This window comes from Hemitrygon akajei, chromosome 8 (assembly GCF_048418815.1).
Source record: "Hemitrygon akajei chromosome 8, sHemAka1.3, whole genome shotgun sequence".
Lineage (NCBI taxonomy): Eukaryota > Metazoa > Chordata > Chondrichthyes > Myliobatiformes > Dasyatidae > Hemitrygon > Hemitrygon akajei.
Window position 1 is genome coordinate 116,548,795 of NC_133131.1, and position 20,072 is coordinate 116,568,866.

Genomic DNA, 20,072 nt, shown 5'->3' on the forward strand with positions numbered 1-20,072 from the left:
AGCCTGAGAGGCAACAGCACCAAGGACTGCACCACAGTGTTTAATAACTAGTCGGTCTGCTTCTGTAACTCCCCAGAAAATAAAGCACTCTGATTTTGTATGCAGTGTATTCTGGACATGAGAAGCTCAGGAACCAGAGCAAAGGGGGAGCAGGTCGTGTCTCGCCTGTCCTGCTATTCAATGAGATCATGGCTTCAAATCCACTGCATCTCTCTATGCCTTTACTTTTGTTTCATTTGTAATTTAAACATCTGTCAGTATCTGTCTTGAATATTTTCTACCTTCACAGCTTTTAGGGAGAATATTCAAAGGAGTTACACCCTCTGAGAGAAGAAATTCCTTATCCCCATAGGAAATAGATGACCCCTTACTCTGTAACTATGCCTCTTAGATTGTGATACCTTCATGAGGGAGGTAACATTCTTTTAGTATTCACCCTGTCAACCCCCTGTTCAGTTCTTTATATATTTCAATATGATAATAAGGTCCTTTTTAATTCTCCTATACTTACTACAAGATTTAATTTTCAGGATCAGAGTATAACTGGCAAGGTCAGTATTTATTATCTATTCTTAATTGCCCTTGAAAAGATAGTAGTGAGTCACTTTCTTGAGCAGTTTCAGACTGACTGGTGAAGGTACTCCCACACTGCTGTATGGTCATGAGTTTCAGGATGCAGAGTTGAGGTGAGAGTGACTGAACTTGACAACAAGAGTTGTGAATGAAATTAAATATTGTGCCATCCCCATTTATGACCTTGTAATGAAACTCCTGAAGCAGTGTGGACTTAGGACACTGCCCTGAAAACTCTTGCAGTGGTGTCCTGGGACTAGACCTAGCCATTATCCTTTAAACAAAGTAGGTCTCCAGTCATTTTTGGATATTTTTCTCTTGATACTCTCTGACTTCATTTTTACCAGGACCTTTGTTGCTACTTGCTCAAATACTGTCAGGGACAGTCATTCTTGCCTCAAATCTAGAATCCGGTTCTTTAGTCTGTGCTGGTGTTTGGTTAAACTGCTCAAAATATTTTTTCATAAGTCTATGCCTTTATTCCACAAGTCAACTGAGTGAACCCTTTTCTGTGCTGCTTCCAATGTAAACCCATTGTTCCTAAAAAATGGAGACCAAAATTGTACCCCAGCACCCTAGAAAACTACATCAAATTGTCCTGTCATTTTACATGTCTTCGGAACTCCTTTTTGACCCTGACTGCCAAGCCTTCTGTTTCATGCACGAGCACCACATGACTCTTGAAGTGCTTTTTGAAAAAGTCTTACTCTGTTTAAGTAATAGATTGTTTTATTTGTGCTTTTGTCCAAACTAAGTAATCCGATATTTTCCCACAATGCATTGCATCTGTCAATTTCTTGCCCACTGACTTGAATCACCGATATCTCTTTGCTGCCTCTGTGTTCACACAATTTTCCAACCCATCTGGGTTTGTTTCAGGCAGAGTTCCATTGATCAGCAACACTTGGAGGCACGTGATAAAACTGATACACAGCAAGATGGTGACATTAGCACTCCTGTTATGTTTGTTCTTAATAAAGGCAAACAGTGTGCGTATAAACACTAGGACCTATTTATTTACAGGTCACTCCAGTAATGGCTCCAGCTAGACACGAGCACCTGCAACCAGTTCAGCAATGTTCACCCAGAAACTTCCTGTTCTGGGTGAACGGCCTTTATTGCACACTGGGAACTGAAGTTCTTTATAATGTACACACATGATAACACTCCTCCCTCTGTAATGGCTGAGTGTGTCATTTAGTTCATGGGTAATTTGAGATAGATGATAAATGCTGTTCTTGCCAGCCAATTCCACGTACTCTAAAAGAACATAAAGATTTGAATAACTTAAACTTTATGGAATGGGAGACTAGCCAGCAGAACCTAGGTAACAGAGCTAAAAGTCCATCTAACTTTTCATGAACTCTTTTCCAAATCAGATATTTTAGTAAAATGTGAAAGATTTGTCCAAATTCCAGAACTAGATCTGAACAGTTCATAATTACTCAGATTTCTGTAACAAACATTTTATGAATGGATTGAACAAAGTGTTAGACCCAAAATTAATCAGAAAGTCATAAGTGTTTTTAAAAAAGGAAATACATGAGGCTTTAGCATTTTGCAAGATTCTATTGTTCAAAATTCAAAGTAAATTTATTATCAAGAACATATATGTCACCATATACTACCTTGAGATTCGTTCATTTTCTTGCAGGCATTCACAGTAACTGCAAAGAAACGGAATAGATTCATTAAAAAAGTACATGTACAATGTCCTGTGTATGTTACTAAAAAGGGCTTCTTTGGTTTGTTACGAGTAGGAATGCTTTTTTGTCTGTTAAAAGTTTCTCTCACCGTTGTTTCGCTTTAGAATGGCTGATATGGTAATTGTATTCATTTGTTAATCAATGGGGAATGTTATTGTGTTTTGTGAGGCTGGGAACTTGGGGGAGGGGTTGCGCGGGCTTGGGGTGTGAGGAGAGTCTGGAGGGAGACGCCGAGGAAGGAGGACGTGCGCTCAGACGACCACCAGGGAGTCCGAAGTGGGAGTTTCGGGAGGACAACCACCGAGGAGTCGAATGGTTCGCTGGATGAGCTCCACCGATGTGCACTAAACTGACTGAACTTTGATAAGTTGGTGCCTTTTGTTTTTTTCTTGTATATATATATATTGTATTGCCTAATACTCTTTTAATTTTAGTAAACTCTTTAAAGTGTATTTCATACCGGTATTTGTTGTGGGTTTGATACTGTTGGCGGGCGCGAGGCATAAACGCGATTCTCACAGCACCTGCGTGTACGGGAGGTGGGTTGGTGTGTGGCTGGATCTCCTTTTCCCCTAGACATATACCAGCCTGTTGGGTAAGTGTTACATACACAAAAAAGACGATAAGGACAACAAAGACAATAAAGACCAGTGTGCAAAAGACAACAAGCTGTGCAGATACAAAAAGAGAAAAAAATCAAAATAGTAATTATAAAAAAACAATAAATATTAAGAACATGAATTATAGAGTCCTTGAAAGTGAGTCCATTGATTGTGGACCCATTTTTCCTTGGGGTGAGTGAAGATGAATGAAGTTTTCCCTTTGGTTCATGAGCCTGATGTTTGAGGCTCTGCTCCTGAACCTGGCTGTGTGGGACCTAGAGTTCCTGTACCTCCTTAATGATGGCAGCAGCTAGAACAGAGCACGAACTGAAGCAAAACTTACAATTAAAACAGCAGTTGAAGTAGCTATGTCAATGGAAACTGCAGAAAGAGATGCAATGGAGTTGAAGTCAGGAATGAAAGTGAGCATGAACAAAATTGCAATGAATAAACAGAAATAGGCTAGGCTGAACAAATAGTGTCACTATTGTGGTAAGGGCTCACATACACCAGGCCAATGCAGTTTTAATGGAGAAACTTGCAGAAAATGTAACAAAATAGGATACATACAAATAGAATGTCAGACAAACAAAAATAAATTGATTGCACAGGGAAGAGAAAAAAAGGTACAATTCAAGTTGCAGTTTCAAAAATAGCACTAATCTATTCTGTCGATGAAAAATCTGATAATGATGAGAGTGATACAGGTCTGTGTTGTCTTGAGATTCACAATGTGAAAACTTACATTAGCAAGTAATATGGATTACACCAGAAGTGAATGGCAAATTAATCAAAATGGAATTGGACACTGGCTCAGCTGTTTCAGTCATTCCACAAGGTGAATTTGAATGACATTTCAAAAAATACTGAACTGAGGCCTGCAGATATCCAACAAGGAATTTATACCAGAGAAAAAATAATTTTTGTGGGAATGACATTCGTAACAGTGAAATGTAACAACCAACAAACCACATTGGGCTTGTATGTAGTAAAAAGAGGGGTGCAGCACTGTGGGATTATGATTCACTGAGACAACTAAAACTTGATTGGAGATCCATCCACCAGTTCCATGCCACATCCCCTGCAGTAGAGTCAACTGAAAGTGAATTAAGAAAGGTACTGAATGATGCCACAACTGTCTCCATGCCAAACGCCAAGAGGGCAAACATTGTTGGTGCAAACTTCTGTTGCTCTGGTTGAAGCATAATGAACCAAGGAAGGATCATACTACTAAGAGAAAACAAGAAACCAGTGAAAGCAGTGATCTAATTACAAGAGATTTTGTTGGCAACATGTCTGATAAAGCTTCAGATCTGTTAAATAGGCTGTCGCTTGTGAAATGTGGTGTGGTTTTAAGCTGGAAGAGAGTTCAAGGAGCTTCAGGAAAGTTGCAAGAACTCAGCTTTTGTGAATGAAAAGAACCAGAATATGCATGCTTTAAGGTTATTGCATGAATTTCAATTGGGAGAAAAAAAGCTGCTTGTAAAGGTAGACGCAATGGCCAGAGACTAGCTACATGAATGGAAGGCCAAAAAGAAAGGAATCATTGGAGATATGAAAACAGTGGATTCATCAGATGATGTGTGGATGCAGAAACTCCAAGAGGAGAGATCAAGTTGTAAAGGGAGCAACAGAAGGATTACGGTAATAAGAGAATACTCCGGTGAACTAAATTCACCTTCCCAAGATCAACAGGCACAAACTAGAAGGAGGAAAAAGGAAGAAGTGTCCAGAACTGTCAGCACTACTTCCTGCAGGGTCAGAGTCAATTCCTAAAACTACCATGGATGAGGCCCCAGAACCTCAGATTGTTTTAGCAGCCACCAGTCTCACCTACCAAGCAGAGTGATCTCCCTTGTCAGCAAAGACATATTCTGGCAAGGGTAAGAAATCCTCCGTCGTGAGTAAATCTTTAGGCCTGACTAGAACAATTTAGAACTTACTATGCTTTGGATATGTACTATATGTAAAAATAAGTGAATTGCTTACGGTACGTCATGACACTACCATGTCAAATGTGCATGCCTCACTTAGAGTAAAAGTTATGTTTACACCTATCTCTCTACTCCCTTGTTTACCTTCCGATCAGTTTTATGTTTTAAACTTACAAAACATTACAATTTCCTCCAGCACTTTTGTGTGTTTTACAGTGACTCCTTGTTGGGTTCTCCTCCTTCTTTAGACAGAAAAACAGACAAATGTCAAACTTTTGACTGAGACACTGCATAAGTGTTACACAGTGGTCAAGATTAAATGGCCTATTTCTTTGTATTACTGTTAGCACCAGTCCTTTCCAGATAATTTCATCTCAAGGTTGTTGTTTTTTTGTATAGGAATAGCCTCACAAAACAGACCCTCAGCTTGCATTTAAGAATCAGACTGAAATAGGAGAGCAAAAACCATTCTTAATTACTGAGAAGCATGGACTAAAGAGGACTTATAAGGATTCACATTCTCTGAATTGCTTCTATCATGAGATGGTAATATGTTTATTTATTCAGAAGAAATAGTGACAATTGGAGTGATCATGTGTATTTAAAGTAATCTGACAAAGTGATCTTGTTTTGTGAGTATGCACTGATAGAAAATACAGCCATTGGAATAAAAGGCAGTTTAAATAGATGTGGTGGTAAACAGCAGCTTTCAGCCACAACTGAGGAGTTTCCCAATGAAGCTTCAAAAAAACTTCCCTTCATGATCATCTGTTTTCTTGTTTGGTCACCTCCCCAGAAATCTTCATGTCTGGGTCTCTTTAAACTATAAAACTGCCCAAACACCAGCAAGTAATTACCATGTGCAAAATCTATGATTGGGAACCTGCTTCAGGAAGCTCCACTAATCTGAACTTGTGCCTCCCTTTTCTTTTGCTTTATTCTGTATTGCTGCTCATCATCCTCCCAACATCATCATCCCAACAAAGGAATATCTCTGGGGAATAACTTCAGTATAGTTTTGAATAGATAAAGAATGGGAACTCCTCATGGACTAAAAGAGTTATGGCAACTTCTAGCAAATCGAAGTATTGAATTCTTTGAGTTAGGCAGGCATATGTTCAGTGATTTAGGAAGTTGCTAGTTCAGTACCATTATTACTCTCTGAACATTGGCAATACCAGAAACCAAGTGGCTTTCATAAATTGAACAAAATAATCAGCCCTTGTAAAATGGAGCAAGCACCCTGTTGAATGTGTGCTCTCTTGCTTTCTGCATGGTGTTACCAAGGTCCCTCTGCACTTCTTGTAATGATCTAGTGACATGAAGGCTGAAGACTGGAAGTTATTTGCCTTTGTCAGCCAAGTAAATTTAACTACCTCTTCTTGATCCAGGGAAAGATAACCTCAGACTTCAGCCGTTCATGTTGGAACAACAGGACTATGCATTCCATCTCTCTCAGGTACCTGCCACAGCCCTTCCCTATTATCTTTATTATTATGATCCTTTGCAGTTTTATTTCTTTTTGTCTCTTTACTGCACCATTTTTGCCTCGTGAAGCTCTTCTTTATTATTTCTAAATTGTAAACTCATTTGGTCGAGTCCATGAAAACTAGGAGGGTACATCCTCATGAATGTGACCTACCTTATCCTCTCCTACAACCTGTACCACACCTCATTATTCTCTATAAAACTCCAGAGAAACCCCTCTGGGGAAGCTCATAACTATTAACCATTACTTTTCTCCTGGATTTCAAAAGAACAATTCCCCATGACGTTACAAGCCTCAGGCCACCAGGAACCAGAACAGATCTTTCCAGCTCTTGGGCAGAATACCTCTTCATAGTTTACTCAGGTTGACTGCTTAAAATTAAAGCACCAGGATAATCTGCTAACACCATACACCTCTTCTATTTCGTCATTAATTACTGCTCTATCACTGGGAATGCGAGGCACGGGTTTCGATACTCCAATTGTGCTCATTCTCATTATTTTATATGCTAATGAGCTCCCAGCAGCATTGGCGAGCATACACTTGAAAAGTCAACAGATTGCAATGGAAATGCCACTGCAGCTATTGTGTAGCGAAAGCCCAATAGAAGCAGCTCCCATTCCAGAATGCCCTCTCTAAAAAAATCTGGTACACTTGAATTTTGTTTATAATTTGATGCAAAATGAATGTACATTTAGGCTGCTGGGTCTGGCTTGGTGCAAGAGGAAGGGTCACGGCTTTCAATTCAAATGTAAGCATCTTTGTATGTTTTGTTTGAGTGTATGATTGGCAGCTCATTTTGTATTTAATTGTATTTCTCAGCTGGTCTTGTTAAAATTGAATAGTCTATCTGAAGCTGTTAGAGAGAGAACTAGGCCAGAGACTCTGTGAATGGTAAACTATAAACCACTAAATAAACATTAATATTCATGGCCTTCAGGGATAATTTTCGTCTTCTCCATTTAGTCAGTAGACTGATGGAGCAGATTGTCTACAATTGTACCATGCAGGCAATGAAGCTGAAAAATAATCTTTTGTACAATGAAGTTTATATTCTAGTTCAAGAGCATATGCAGAGCTTTGAACATGGATAATTCAGGCTACAGCCAGAGTGAATCTCTAGCATTTCAAAGCTTCTCTTCAATCATCCTTTTATTAATTTAGTGAGTTTGACTGATAATGTACCGCCTGAGTCATAGTTTAATGAGGCAAATGTTCTGCTGCCTTCAACAGAAGTGAGTGCTTTAACGTGTAGGTGAGATGCAATAAAAGGGGATCAGTATCAATTTCTGCAGATAAATCGGAGGGCTGTATGTTTATTCCCTTTGTTCAGGACTTGGAAACTGCTATCCCGATTGAGATTTTAATGCAGAACTGCATGAGTCTGGCATTATCAAACGACCTGGTTTTCACATGAGATATTAAACTGAAGCTGGGCCTGTCTCTTCAAGTAAATGTAGATGGTATTTAGAGAACTATGCTTAAATATAAAATGAGTTGTCAATTAGATCCTCAAGCAAGAGACATGAGTGACCTTTTTTATTTCACAAAGAATCAGATCCAACAATCCAAATGTACATGCATTAAAGGTTCTACTTATAGAAGAGTTGTTCCAACATTTCTCAAAACCCAATTAGCTGACCAAATATCTCCAAAGCACTTTGGAATGCTTTGAGAATTGTTATATTAAGCCGTTGTTTCCCCATCTTTTATTCTTGGGTTTTCAAAAATATGCTATTTCCTAACCAACTCAGCTGAAGGTACATCCAAAGTGAAAAAGTCTCATCTTGTGGAAATGGACTGATATCTGTATAGAGTTAAAAGAAAACAAGACTTTTTTTTCTATCCAGCAACTAGGAAAGATGCCAACACAATTTGATGACTTGCCTGCCAATTTTACCTTTCTCGCTCGAAGGAAATTCAAGCTTCTCCTCAGCATCTTCCTTTGTTGACAGAAAATACAGTGAATTTATTATGGTGGAAATTGCAGGAATCTATTGCTGAGGAATAAAAGTAAAATTCAGAAATACGGCAAAGCATAAATTTCCATGCCTATGTTTTTCCTTCAATAAACCACAATTGTGGCACCAGTACATTATGTGCAGGAGTGCTGCTGCAGTTATAAGGGAGCTAAATAAATCTGATTAATGCATCTTAATTACTTCTGTGCCATTTTCCTGTCTGTTTTGTGTTATTCAGTTATACTTCAACTTCTTGGAGAGCTTTTAAAAAGATTGTCTTCAAGTTTCTTTGATCTGATGACTGATAATGTATAAATATATATTGCATTAAATGGCCTCTGCCAGTCTGTTTTTGTCAAGAGCTGTATACACGTCGCTAATGCATCATGGTTTAACCAGAAGTCATTGAAAAACAACACCTTCTGAAGTCAGTTCCGAGCAGTCTGTGATTTTGGTGGCTGATCTTGTGATAATATGTTTCCTTTTACGTGCTGTGTATGTGTTTGCAATGGAAATGCAGTCAGTGAGTAACTGCAGGTAGGTGGATCTTGTTGAAGTAGCTCTCAACCAACTCAAAACTGAATATTACTGAGAATAGGAATGAAAAGTCATTCCTCTGGTGGGAATGTAAAAGATCCCCTGTTCACACAGTGGTGGACATTAATACTTAATAAAACAGGTCTTGCCAGCCCACTCCCCACCAAGTCCTTACGAATGTGAAACTACAAGCAACTTCCACTGAAACCCCAAGGTATTTAAATTAGTATATTAGCGGTGAGCTGGTCATGATATAATGTAAGCATTAGGATCTCTACTTGCTGAATAATTAGTGACAATGCCGAGAAATGAAATATATTCACAATGATATTAACTACTTCCAGGCATAGTATAGATGCAATGGAACACTTGCCTTGTTCTCACCCCTTAGTAAGACACCTTGGAGCATGGGGTTGTCAATCCCAGAATTTACATACCTTCTGTCCTGGTAGTTTCACCAAGCATAATAACAGTCAGATTGTAGCACGGACATATCCCTTAACAGTTACTTGAAGAAGGCTATTGTTTTGCTAAATTGGAGTGACACCAAGATCTCACTCATAATGCATAGGGGAGCCTTTCTTTCTATTGTTTTATCGCACTTTTCCATGTTGTAATGGCCTTTTACTACCATTTCTCTTTTGATATTTTGAATGTGAAATCATTAACTGTGGTGGTCTAAGCTCCAGAGTAAGTTTATTATAAATATCCTTCTACCTTGGTTATTATAGTTATGTGTTGAGATCAGTTATCAGAATGGCACTGAGTTTTGCTCCTGTAATGAACTAGAATAAAGTCTTGAAAAATAACAAGGAACTTTAAACATACGGTGGAATCAGGCACAACTCCAACTCACGTGTAGCTTTTAGTTCCTTTCACATCTCTGGGGTTGAAATTCAATTATACACCCAACTCAATTTCCTCTTCCACGTGGAAACCTACCATCATGACCATGTCACTTACATTTTAGCGGATTACAAAAATTTGCAGCATGTAAAATGTCATGCCAATATGCACTAATTGTAAAGACCAACTCACACCTCTCTGGAGTCTGCTGCATGTATACTCATCACAGAAAACCCCTCACCTAAGTGGCCAAATAGGCTGGCCTGTTATGTTGGTAGAGGGACTGAAAGTGAAACAAGTGAAATGACTGAGTCAAAAATATTGGAATACAATAACTGATTGTGAATACTCTCACTCAAGGTATGTACCATAGTAACGTATCTATTTCTCTCCATATATTCCAGTACTATTTGGCCGATACAACTGCATTTATAACCAGTCCTACAAGATCCATATCTCCTGAAAATAACACTGTATATTCCAAAGAAGATACAACTGGTACTTCCATTCTTATCTTTTGTGTTCCTGCTTTAAAGGGACTTACCATTGCTCATAAATGTGTGCATTGGCAATAGACTGGTCTTAGTGGGTCGATGTCATACAGTGGTAGACAGTGATAAAGTTCAAAGTAAATTTATTATCAAGTACAAATATGTCACCACATACTGTACAATCCTGAAATTTATTTCCTTGTGGGCATACTCAGTAAATCCACTAACCATATTAGAATCATTGAAAGGCCACACCCAAAAGGGCAGACAATCAATGTGCAAAAGACAACAAACTGTGCAAATATAAAAGAAAAAAAATAGGCAATAAATATCGAGAATGTGAGTTGAGGAACCCTTGAAAGTGAATCCATAGGTTGTGATTATAGGATGCTTATAATTAGCTCCAGTGAATCAGCACTTGAGGATGAGAGAGTTTTGGACCTACCTCAGCCCCAGAATGTAGCTTTTGTCTTCTACCTATTTCAGCATCAAGTAGGTAAAAGAATGCTGGATTAACCAGATGGATTTAACACTGAATATTGAGAAACTATTGCAAGGATTTTCCAGCTCCTCTCTCTGTAAGGTGCTGTACATGGTGATCAGTTATGGATGCTGGAATAAATCTTGGACAACTGTTTGGAGATGTGAAGTTCATTGATCCTCCCTACTGAATCCTAACTGTTGCTTAAAGCCAAAAGTGAGAGCTTTCTACAAGTGGGAGCACAGGGTTGCTTACCAACAGGTGCCATGTTAAGTAAGACCACACAGGTTTTTCTTTGGAAAGGGCAATATGACATTGGTTCGGGAATAAAATTATCCTACTGAGCATTGCCAACCATAGCAATCACTGTTCCATAAGAAATACACAGTAAATTTCCCTGTCTATCTGTTGCCAGACCACTGTTTGCAGAGAAAGAAAACAAACACAAAATGCATTCATAATCTGTTCTCAGTAGATCTGATAGGCTATGGTATTGCCCACCAACATTAATAAGATTATTAATAAATCAATGAGCAATAGGGCTTCTAGCCTAATTTCCCTTGGACTAAATTGGTTATACCTATCCAATTAGAATTAACTCAATTGCTACCCTTCATTATTTCTATTATGCACTCAATGCAGTTTAGAGCTTTATCGACAATTCCCCAAGCTTCCCCTACAGTCTGGTGTAAGGACCTTGTCAAATGCTTTCTGAAAGACAAGTTTTATAATTTCTACCACCTTATGTTCATGAACCAACTCTTGTTACATGCTGGAAGAGTTCCAATAAATTTGTTAGGCATGACCTGCCTTTCTCTAGTAACTGTGATTATTACACATTCACACCCAATCCAAATGTGCTGCACAAGTAGAAACAAGATTTAAGATCAATGTTTCTCACTTCTTCTTTGTTCAAAGGAAATTTACATCTTTTCAATTCCCAGTTGGAAATGTATTGCAGCAGGAGCATATTTTAAGAATTTTATTTGTATGCTGATTTTCTATATAATAGTTTTACAATTATTAACCACAAAGTGGTGATTGTGAAATATGATTTTCTTATGTATTCCTTGGAAATGATTCTGTAAGATTTATGCATGGATTATTATAATAATGTCAAACGCATCTAGAATGCTTTATTTTCCAACCTGTATTTGGTAAGGATTGGGTGGATTGGAAAGCGAAATCACCAGGTGTCCACCCCGGAACATTAGAGAGGACAGAGGGGTGTGGGGAAATGTGAGATCTTAATACTCTCCGATTATGTGATGTAGGTAAATGTACAAGAAATATCCCATGAAAGGATTGAGTGTCACTCAGTAAGAACTCCAGAGAGCAATTCTCTGTTGATAAAATTCTGTATTTAGTGGGTCACCTAGAATTTCACTCTGCTAATGCTGAAACAGATAGATATATGATAGTGTATTTATTTGTCTAAGTCAAGGTAAGTCAAAGTAAAGATACGTCACCATATACAACCCTGAGATTATTTTTCCTATGGTATACTCAGCATATCTATAGATCAGTAACTGCAAACAGGACCAATGAACAACAAATTGTCTAAATGCTAAATAAATAAATAGCTAAATTAAATTAATTTAAATTAAATTAAATAAATTGCTAAATAAACAGCAATAAATAACAAGAGCATGAAATAACAAGATAAAAAGATCTTAAAGTGAGATCATTGGTTGTGGGAACACCAGGAATAGATTGAGAGCAGTTATCCTATTTTGTTCAAGAGCTTGATGGTTGAGGGGTAATAATTGTTGTTGAACCTGGTGATGTGAATCCTGAGGCTCTTGTACCTTCTACCTGATGGCAGCAGCAAGAAAAGAGCATGGCCTGGGTGGGGAAGATCTTTGATGATGGATACTGCTTTTCAATGATCATATTTCATGTAGATGTGCTCAATGGTGCAGGTATGAGCTCCACCTATTTTATAATTTTGGAAGTTCTTGTTTCCTTTACTGGATTATTTGTGAAGACTTTGAGATAAACTTTATTCCTAGATATTTTTGGTTGTCAGGGTTTTTGAAAAAAATGACTGATCTAAATACCATCTCCTTATTTAAGTACTGCTTGGAATTGAGGAAGAATTCCTTTTCTTAGGCTGTCCCAGGGGTTTGAGAGTGAGTTCGATCCACTCTTGTTTTCTGGGTTCTAAATGGCTTATGAGGCCAATGTGCATACTGCGGACTCTTCCGCAGATATGACAGAAGGAATAGGCAGGTGAGTAGATTCTGAGGTGATCTGCATTGTCTGCCTTTTATCCAGTTCCTCTGTATACTCACTGTGCATGGCTTTGAGGATTTCCATACTTTGTCTAGTGCTTTATTTCTCTATTTTGAAATATTGTGAGTCCCAGGAATCAGTAAGGGTGTTGCACTCCTTCAAGAAAACTTGAAGAATGGGATGTTTACCTGGTAAAATACACTGATACATAGTTTTCCAGATTTGGCAGAGAGAGAGACAGAGAGAGAGAGTTAGTCTTTTCCAGTGCCTTGAGATTCCTGCTGATAGGACCCAGAAGACTCAGGAGAACAAAGATAACTGCTGCTTAATAGATCATGAGTTTTAAGAGATCTTCATGAGATCTTCAGTCACTTACTCAGACAATCAAAAGTTGTGTTGTGAGAATGAATGAGATGCAGAATTTAAGTTTCAATGTCCATCTATGGATGCATGGAAATGGAAGGTTGTTTGTGTTTTCAACCGTAACATTGTAAATCTTTACTTCTGGAGAGCTGTGTGGCGCAAAGGGAGCAGGTTGATTAAGGAACTTTGTCCTACAGATCTGCATTCTGCTGAGAGCCAGGTCAGAGGCTTTCAAGTCTGGTACAAGTTACAAGAGGTCCAGGTACAACCTCCAGAAAGCCATCTCATGGGCGAAATGGCAATTCTGGACAAAACTTGAATCAACGAAGGATGCTCGACAGTTGTGGCAGGGCTTGGCTGCTTTCACCTCTTATAATGTAAAATCACGTGACATAGGTGACAACAGGGCTTTGCTTCCAGATTAGCTCAATGCCCTCTACGCTTGTTTTGACCATCAAAACATGGAGGAACCTTCAAGAAACCCCACAGCCAATGATGATCCTATGATTTCAGCCCCTGAGGTCAACATGCAAGCATTCTTCAGGAGGTTGAACCCAAAAAAGCTTCCAGTCCAGATGGGGTTCCAGGCCAAGGCTTGTGCTGATCAACTACCTGGAGTGTTCACTGAGATCTTTAACCTCTTGCTTTAGCAGTCTGACATACCAACCTGCTTCAAGTAGACTTCACATACCGGTGCTAAGAAGAACCTGGTAACATGCCTCAATGACTTCCTTCCAGTAGCACTTACATCCACAGTGATGAGTTGCTTTGACAGGCTGATGATAAAACATATCAACTCTTGTCTGAGAAGTGACTGTGATCCAGTCCAATTTGCCTACCGATGCAACAGGTGCACAGCAGATGTCATCGCATTGGCTCTTCACTCAAACCTGGAACATCTAGACAGCAAAGATGCATATATCAGGATGCTCTTTATTGATTACAGCTCAGCATCCAATACTATCATCTCTTCAAATATAATCAATAAGTTTCAAGATCTTGGCCTTAACGCCTCCTTGCTCAGTTGTATCCTCAATTCCCTCAATTGCAGACCTGGTGATACTGGATTGGTAACATCTCCTCCACAATCTTCATCAGCAGAGGTGTACTACAAGGCTATGTGCTTTACCCCATGCTCTAGTTAATTTACACTTATGACTGTGTGGCTAAGCACAGTTCCAATGCAGTAATCATATTTGCTGATGACACCACTGTCATAGGCCAAAATGAAGGTGGTCATGAATCAGCATATAGACAGGAGGTTGCAAATCTGGTTGAGTGCTGCCACAACAGCAATCGCTTAATCAATGTCAGTAAGACCAATGAGCTGATTATTGGCTTCAGGAGGAGGAAACCAGAGGTTCATGAGCCAGTCCTTATTGGGGATCAAGGGTGGAAAGGTTCAGCAACTTTAAATTCCTTGGTGTCATAATTTTAGAGGACTTGTCCTGGGCCCAGCTTTCAAGTACAGTTACAAAGAAAACACAGCAGTGCCTCGATTTCCTTAGATATTTGTGAAGAAACGTCATGACATCTAAAAATTTGGCAATCTTCTATAGATGTGGGGCAATACATTGACTGACTGCATCACAGCCTGGGCCTTAGGACCCACACCACCAGGTTCAGGAACAGTTATTACCCTTCAACTATCAGGCTCTTGAACCAAAGGGATAACTTCACTCAACTTCACTTGCCCCATCACTGAAATATGTGCACAACATAAGGAGTCGCTTTCAAGGGCTCTTCATCTCATTTTTGTGATATTTATTGTTTATTTAGTTACTATTATTTTTATATTTGCATAGCTTGGTGTCTTTTGCACTGGTTGAATGCCCAATTGGTGCGGCCGTTCATTAATTCTATTATGGTTATTATTCTATTATGGATCTATTGCATATGACCTCCTGAAAATAAATCCTAGGCGACATATATGTACTTTGAACATTGAACTTTGAATGTAATACCTATCTTCCTGTATGCTTCTGTGGGAATGGATGTAACAACTTGGAACTCTGCAAGCACAAACATTGCTATCATACTGCAACCTTGTGTGTAGGAATGCAGAGTCTGTGCCCCCCATTTCACATGAACCTTTATCTCTTAGTAAGGCTGTACTTACAGCCCTTAGATTATGATTCTGACGATACTTCAAAATATACTTAATTGACTCTGAGGCATTTTGGAATGTCCCGAGGCTAAGGCAATATAAATGCAATGCCGTATGCTGGAACACAACTCAGAAAGAAGACGGTAAATATAGAAAAAAGTAAGAAAATCTGTCCGTGGAGTTTGCTCCACCAATCATCTAAATTATAGCTGATCTTCCACATTCGGCACCACCTTCGAACACATTGGCAATATCCCTTGATTCCATTAGTGTCCAAAAACTGATTGCTCTCACTTGTGGGTGAACAGAATGACTCAGCTTCTCTGTTTAGGATAATAATTTCGAAAGGTTCATCACACTTTAAGTGAAAACATTTTTCCCATCTCCACCAGGTGGCTTAGTCCTTATTCTCAGATTCCTCAATGAGAGAAAATTTTAGAATTTTATCATTTCGATGGGATTTTCTCTCATCCTAAATTCTAAAGAATACAGTCTCAGTCTACCAATCTCCCCTCTTGCAGCACACCCTTCAGCCAATTGAGAGATCTGAAAAAATTCTCTTTGAAGTATTCATCATCCAAAATGCAGTGTTGGAGTTGAGCCATCCTTGGAATGTTCAAATCTGAAACTGAATCTGAATTTGTATCAAGTGCAGGATCTCTTTCCGAAGCCTGTGCAGCTGGGGAAGAATACAAGCAATGTTATTTAGCTCCCACCTAGTCTGAGAATTTCCCAATAAACCTCAGATGATAGATGTCTGGGCTCTGATTACATAGAAAGAGTGAGTGTTTCTCAATGTTGAAAAAATTGGGGTTTTGGCACTGTTTACTGTGGCGCAACTTTATAGAGTGAGATGGGACAAAACTTAATATGATGATGTTTATGCAAAACTTCCCAAATATTAGTTGCATGATTACAGACTTATGATATATTTGGCTTGAGTGGAAGTCTTTATGGCAGTGAGTAAGTGAATGATGGGAAGAACACAATAATATCATATTCACCCTGAACTCTGGACTGACCCCAAAGTGGACCTCTTCTTCTACTCTCTGAACACCAATTTCCATTGTTGTGTCTATAGGGCATGCTGATTAGAGGGTGTTCATTCACATTTTATGATGAAATCCCTTTGTCCAGAATTGTAAGCTGAGATGTGCAGGTATACAGTAAGTACAATATGAACATTTTCATCCTGAAGAAAAATATTTATACATTCGTTCCTTCTGAAGGAAGAATCAGAAGGACATAATTTTGGACTGATATATGCACAAGCAGCTGATGATCTAATGAGATGTGTTTCTGTCAACTTTGTGTAAACATCTGACAACGATCACCCACCATTTTGTTCAGATGGACTTCATAGTTACCACAAAGCTAAAGGATTTTATGGGGCTTATTGAACTATAATGTTCAATTTTTCCACAATACCTTCACCAACTCATGATATCAACTAAATAACAATACAAATGTAAAAAGCCAGGACTCGTGTTTCATTTTGTATTTGTATATATTTTTTATAATGAAAGTAAGTAAACCTCAAGGAAATATACACTGAGTGCCACTGGAAGATCATCAGCTTGATGAAGTTTGTTGGTCTTCCAGAGAATTAGACATCTTTTAGGAAATACTGTGAAATGGAACATTCCAGGCTGAAAAAGTATGTGCTGAGACACTCACTGAAGCTCAGTTCACAACACAAAGTCAGTATGGAGAAGGTCTGTAGTCCAGGGTCCTTCTGCCACTGCACATCAAAGAGTTAAGTCTGGGGTAGAAGCCCTTCAAACACTTGATGAGTCTATTGTCTCCAGAGGCCAGATTATTTGTAATGGTGCAATGTACACAATGCATGAATACTACTGTGTGCTTTTGACATCTCAATAGCATTCAGTTGTCCTTAAATAAATCCATCTAGCATGCATCATAATTACATCACAGACTTGTGAACAGTTCAAGCTGACTGCTCTGAGAGAATCTTTGCCTAAGTGCATGGGTCAGTGTGTTAAGTCAGTAACAAATATCATAAGCACAAGAGATACTGTAGATGCTGGAAACCCAAAGCAACACCCACAAAATGCTGGAGGAACTCAGCAGATCTCCTTCTTTGCATAAAAACTGTCTACCAATATCTTTTATAAACTTACCAATTCCCACAGCTAACTTGGCTTTACCTCTTCCCAACCCACCATTCCTTTTTCTCAGTTCCTTCACCTCTGCCACATCCATTCTTAGGATGAGGTTCCCTTTCTAGGACGTCAGAAATGTCCTCCTTTTTCAAAGAATGGGGTTTCCCTTCCTCCATCATTGATGCTGCCCTCACTCGTTTCTCCTCCATTTCCTGGTCCTCCGTGCTAACCTAATCTTCCTGCTGCCTTAGCTGGGATAGAGTTCTTGTCTTCAACTTGAGCCTCCACATCCATCACATCATTCTCTGTAACTTCAGCCATCTTCACCAGGGTCCTAGCATCAAGCACATCTTTACCACCCTCCATTCACTCTCCACTTTACACAGGGATTGCTCCCTCCGTGATTCCCTTGTTCATTCATCCCTCCCCACTAATCCCGTTCTTGGCATTTATCCCTGCAAATGGCAGAAATGCTACATCTGCAATCACCTCCTCTCTCACCTCCATTCTGGGCCCCAAACAGTCCTTCCAGGTGAGGCAACATTTCACCTGCGAATCCATTGGAGTCGTCTATGGCATCCGGTCCTCCTGATGTAGTCTCCTCTACATAGGTGAGACCCAACACAAATTTGGGGACAGCTTTGTGGAGCACCTCTGCTCCATCCCCAAAGAGCAGGATTTCCCGGTGGACAACCATTTTAATTCCTATCACCATTCCTGTTCTGACATGTCAGTCCATGGCCTGCCACAATGAGGCCACTCTCAGGTTGGAGGAACAATACTTCATATTTTATCCAGGTAGCCTCCAACCTGATGGCATGAACATTGATATCTCAAACTTCCAGTAACTTTCCCCTCCCCATCCCTACATTTCCATTCCCCACTCTGGCCTCTCTTACCTTTTCTTACCTGCCTGTCACCTCCCTCTTGTGTTCCTTCTCTTTCCCATGGCCCACTCTCCCCTCCTATCATATTCCTTCTCTCTAAAGGTAGAGCCCTTTACTTTTCCACCTATCACATCCCAGCTTCTTACTTCATCCCCTCTCCCCACCCACCTGGCCCCTCCTATCACCTTCTAGCTTGTCCACCTTCACCTCCCCCGATTTCTTATTCTAAGTAGGTTCCCCCTTCCTTTCTAGTCCTGATAAAGGGTTATCAGCCCAAGACGTCAGATTCTTATTCATCTCCATAGATGCTGCCTGACCTGACGAGTTCTCTAGCATTTTACATGTGCAGACACACATATCAGCAGGTTGGCTTCTTTGTCCTTGTGAATGATAGTGTGTGTCACCCTGTTCACTCCCACAGTACTGCATTTGGTGTTCACACTGTGGTTTCCCCTCCACTGCAAAAAAACACAGAAGCAGATTAGATTCCAGCTCTATAGTACACCTCCATTCTGTGTGCATGGGGACTGACCTTTAATCTGTCTATCCTGTTATCACATCCCTTATAATACCTCCCTGCTACAGATGTAAGATATGTACCTCACTCTTTATCTCTCTCCCTCCCTTTAAGCAGTGGTGTCACATTTGCCATCAGCTAATTTGCAAAAATTATTTTATCGTCTGCAGCATGACACCTAATGCAGTCACTATTGGCATACTACCTTGGCAACCTCTTTTAGGAATGTGGAATGTAGGTTATCAGACCAAGGTGATATTTTGACTTTCAGTGTCATTTGTTTTCCCAGCACTGTTTTTCCACCAATACTAATTTTCTTTCATTAGACCCTTGGTTCCCCGGCAATTCTAAAATTTTGTGGAATCTTTCTGGGTTCAGTGTCCAAGAAGAACGGGGTGAGCTGCCTCAATGACTCTTGCCCTGTTGCTCTCACATCTACTGTAATGAAGTGCTTTGAGATGTTGGTCATGGCCAGAATCAACTCCTGCCTAAGCAAAGAACTGAACCCACTGTGATTTTCCTATCTCCACAATAGATCTACAGTCGATGCAATCTCCCTGACCCTCCACCCAGCTTTTTACCTACACTAGGCTGCTGTTTACAGATTACAGCTCGGTGTTCAACATCATTGTATCTTAAGTACTACTCAACATGCTTCAAAGCCTGGGCTTCTGTACCTCCTTCTGCAATTGGATCCTTGATGTCCTCACTGCGAGATAGATCAGAAATAACATCACCTCTTGCTGACAATCAGCATGTGTGGTTTGCCCTCTTTTCTACTTTCTCTACATTCATGACCGTGTGACTCAACACAGCTCAAATGCCACCTAGGAATTTACTGATGAGACAACTATAGCTGGCTGAATTTCAGATGATGAGGAGGAGGCATACAGGAGTGAGATAGATCATCCAGCTGAATCTTGTTGAAACAACAACCTTGCACTCAACGTCAGTAGGACCAAGAAATTTATTGTGGACTTCAGTAAGGGATAGTCGAGGGACCACATACCAACCCTCATCGAGGCATCGGCGGTGAAAATGGTGAGGCTTTTCATGTTCCTGGTTCTGTATTAGCCAACTCACTCCACATAGCTTTGTTAAGATATAAGATACAATTTCAGACTCAGTTTTTCTTTATGAATAATCTTACCATGCTGTAATAATTCTCATTGCTCAGTCTGAGATAGCTTGTTCCCCACTTGGCTTCTCAATATAATGGG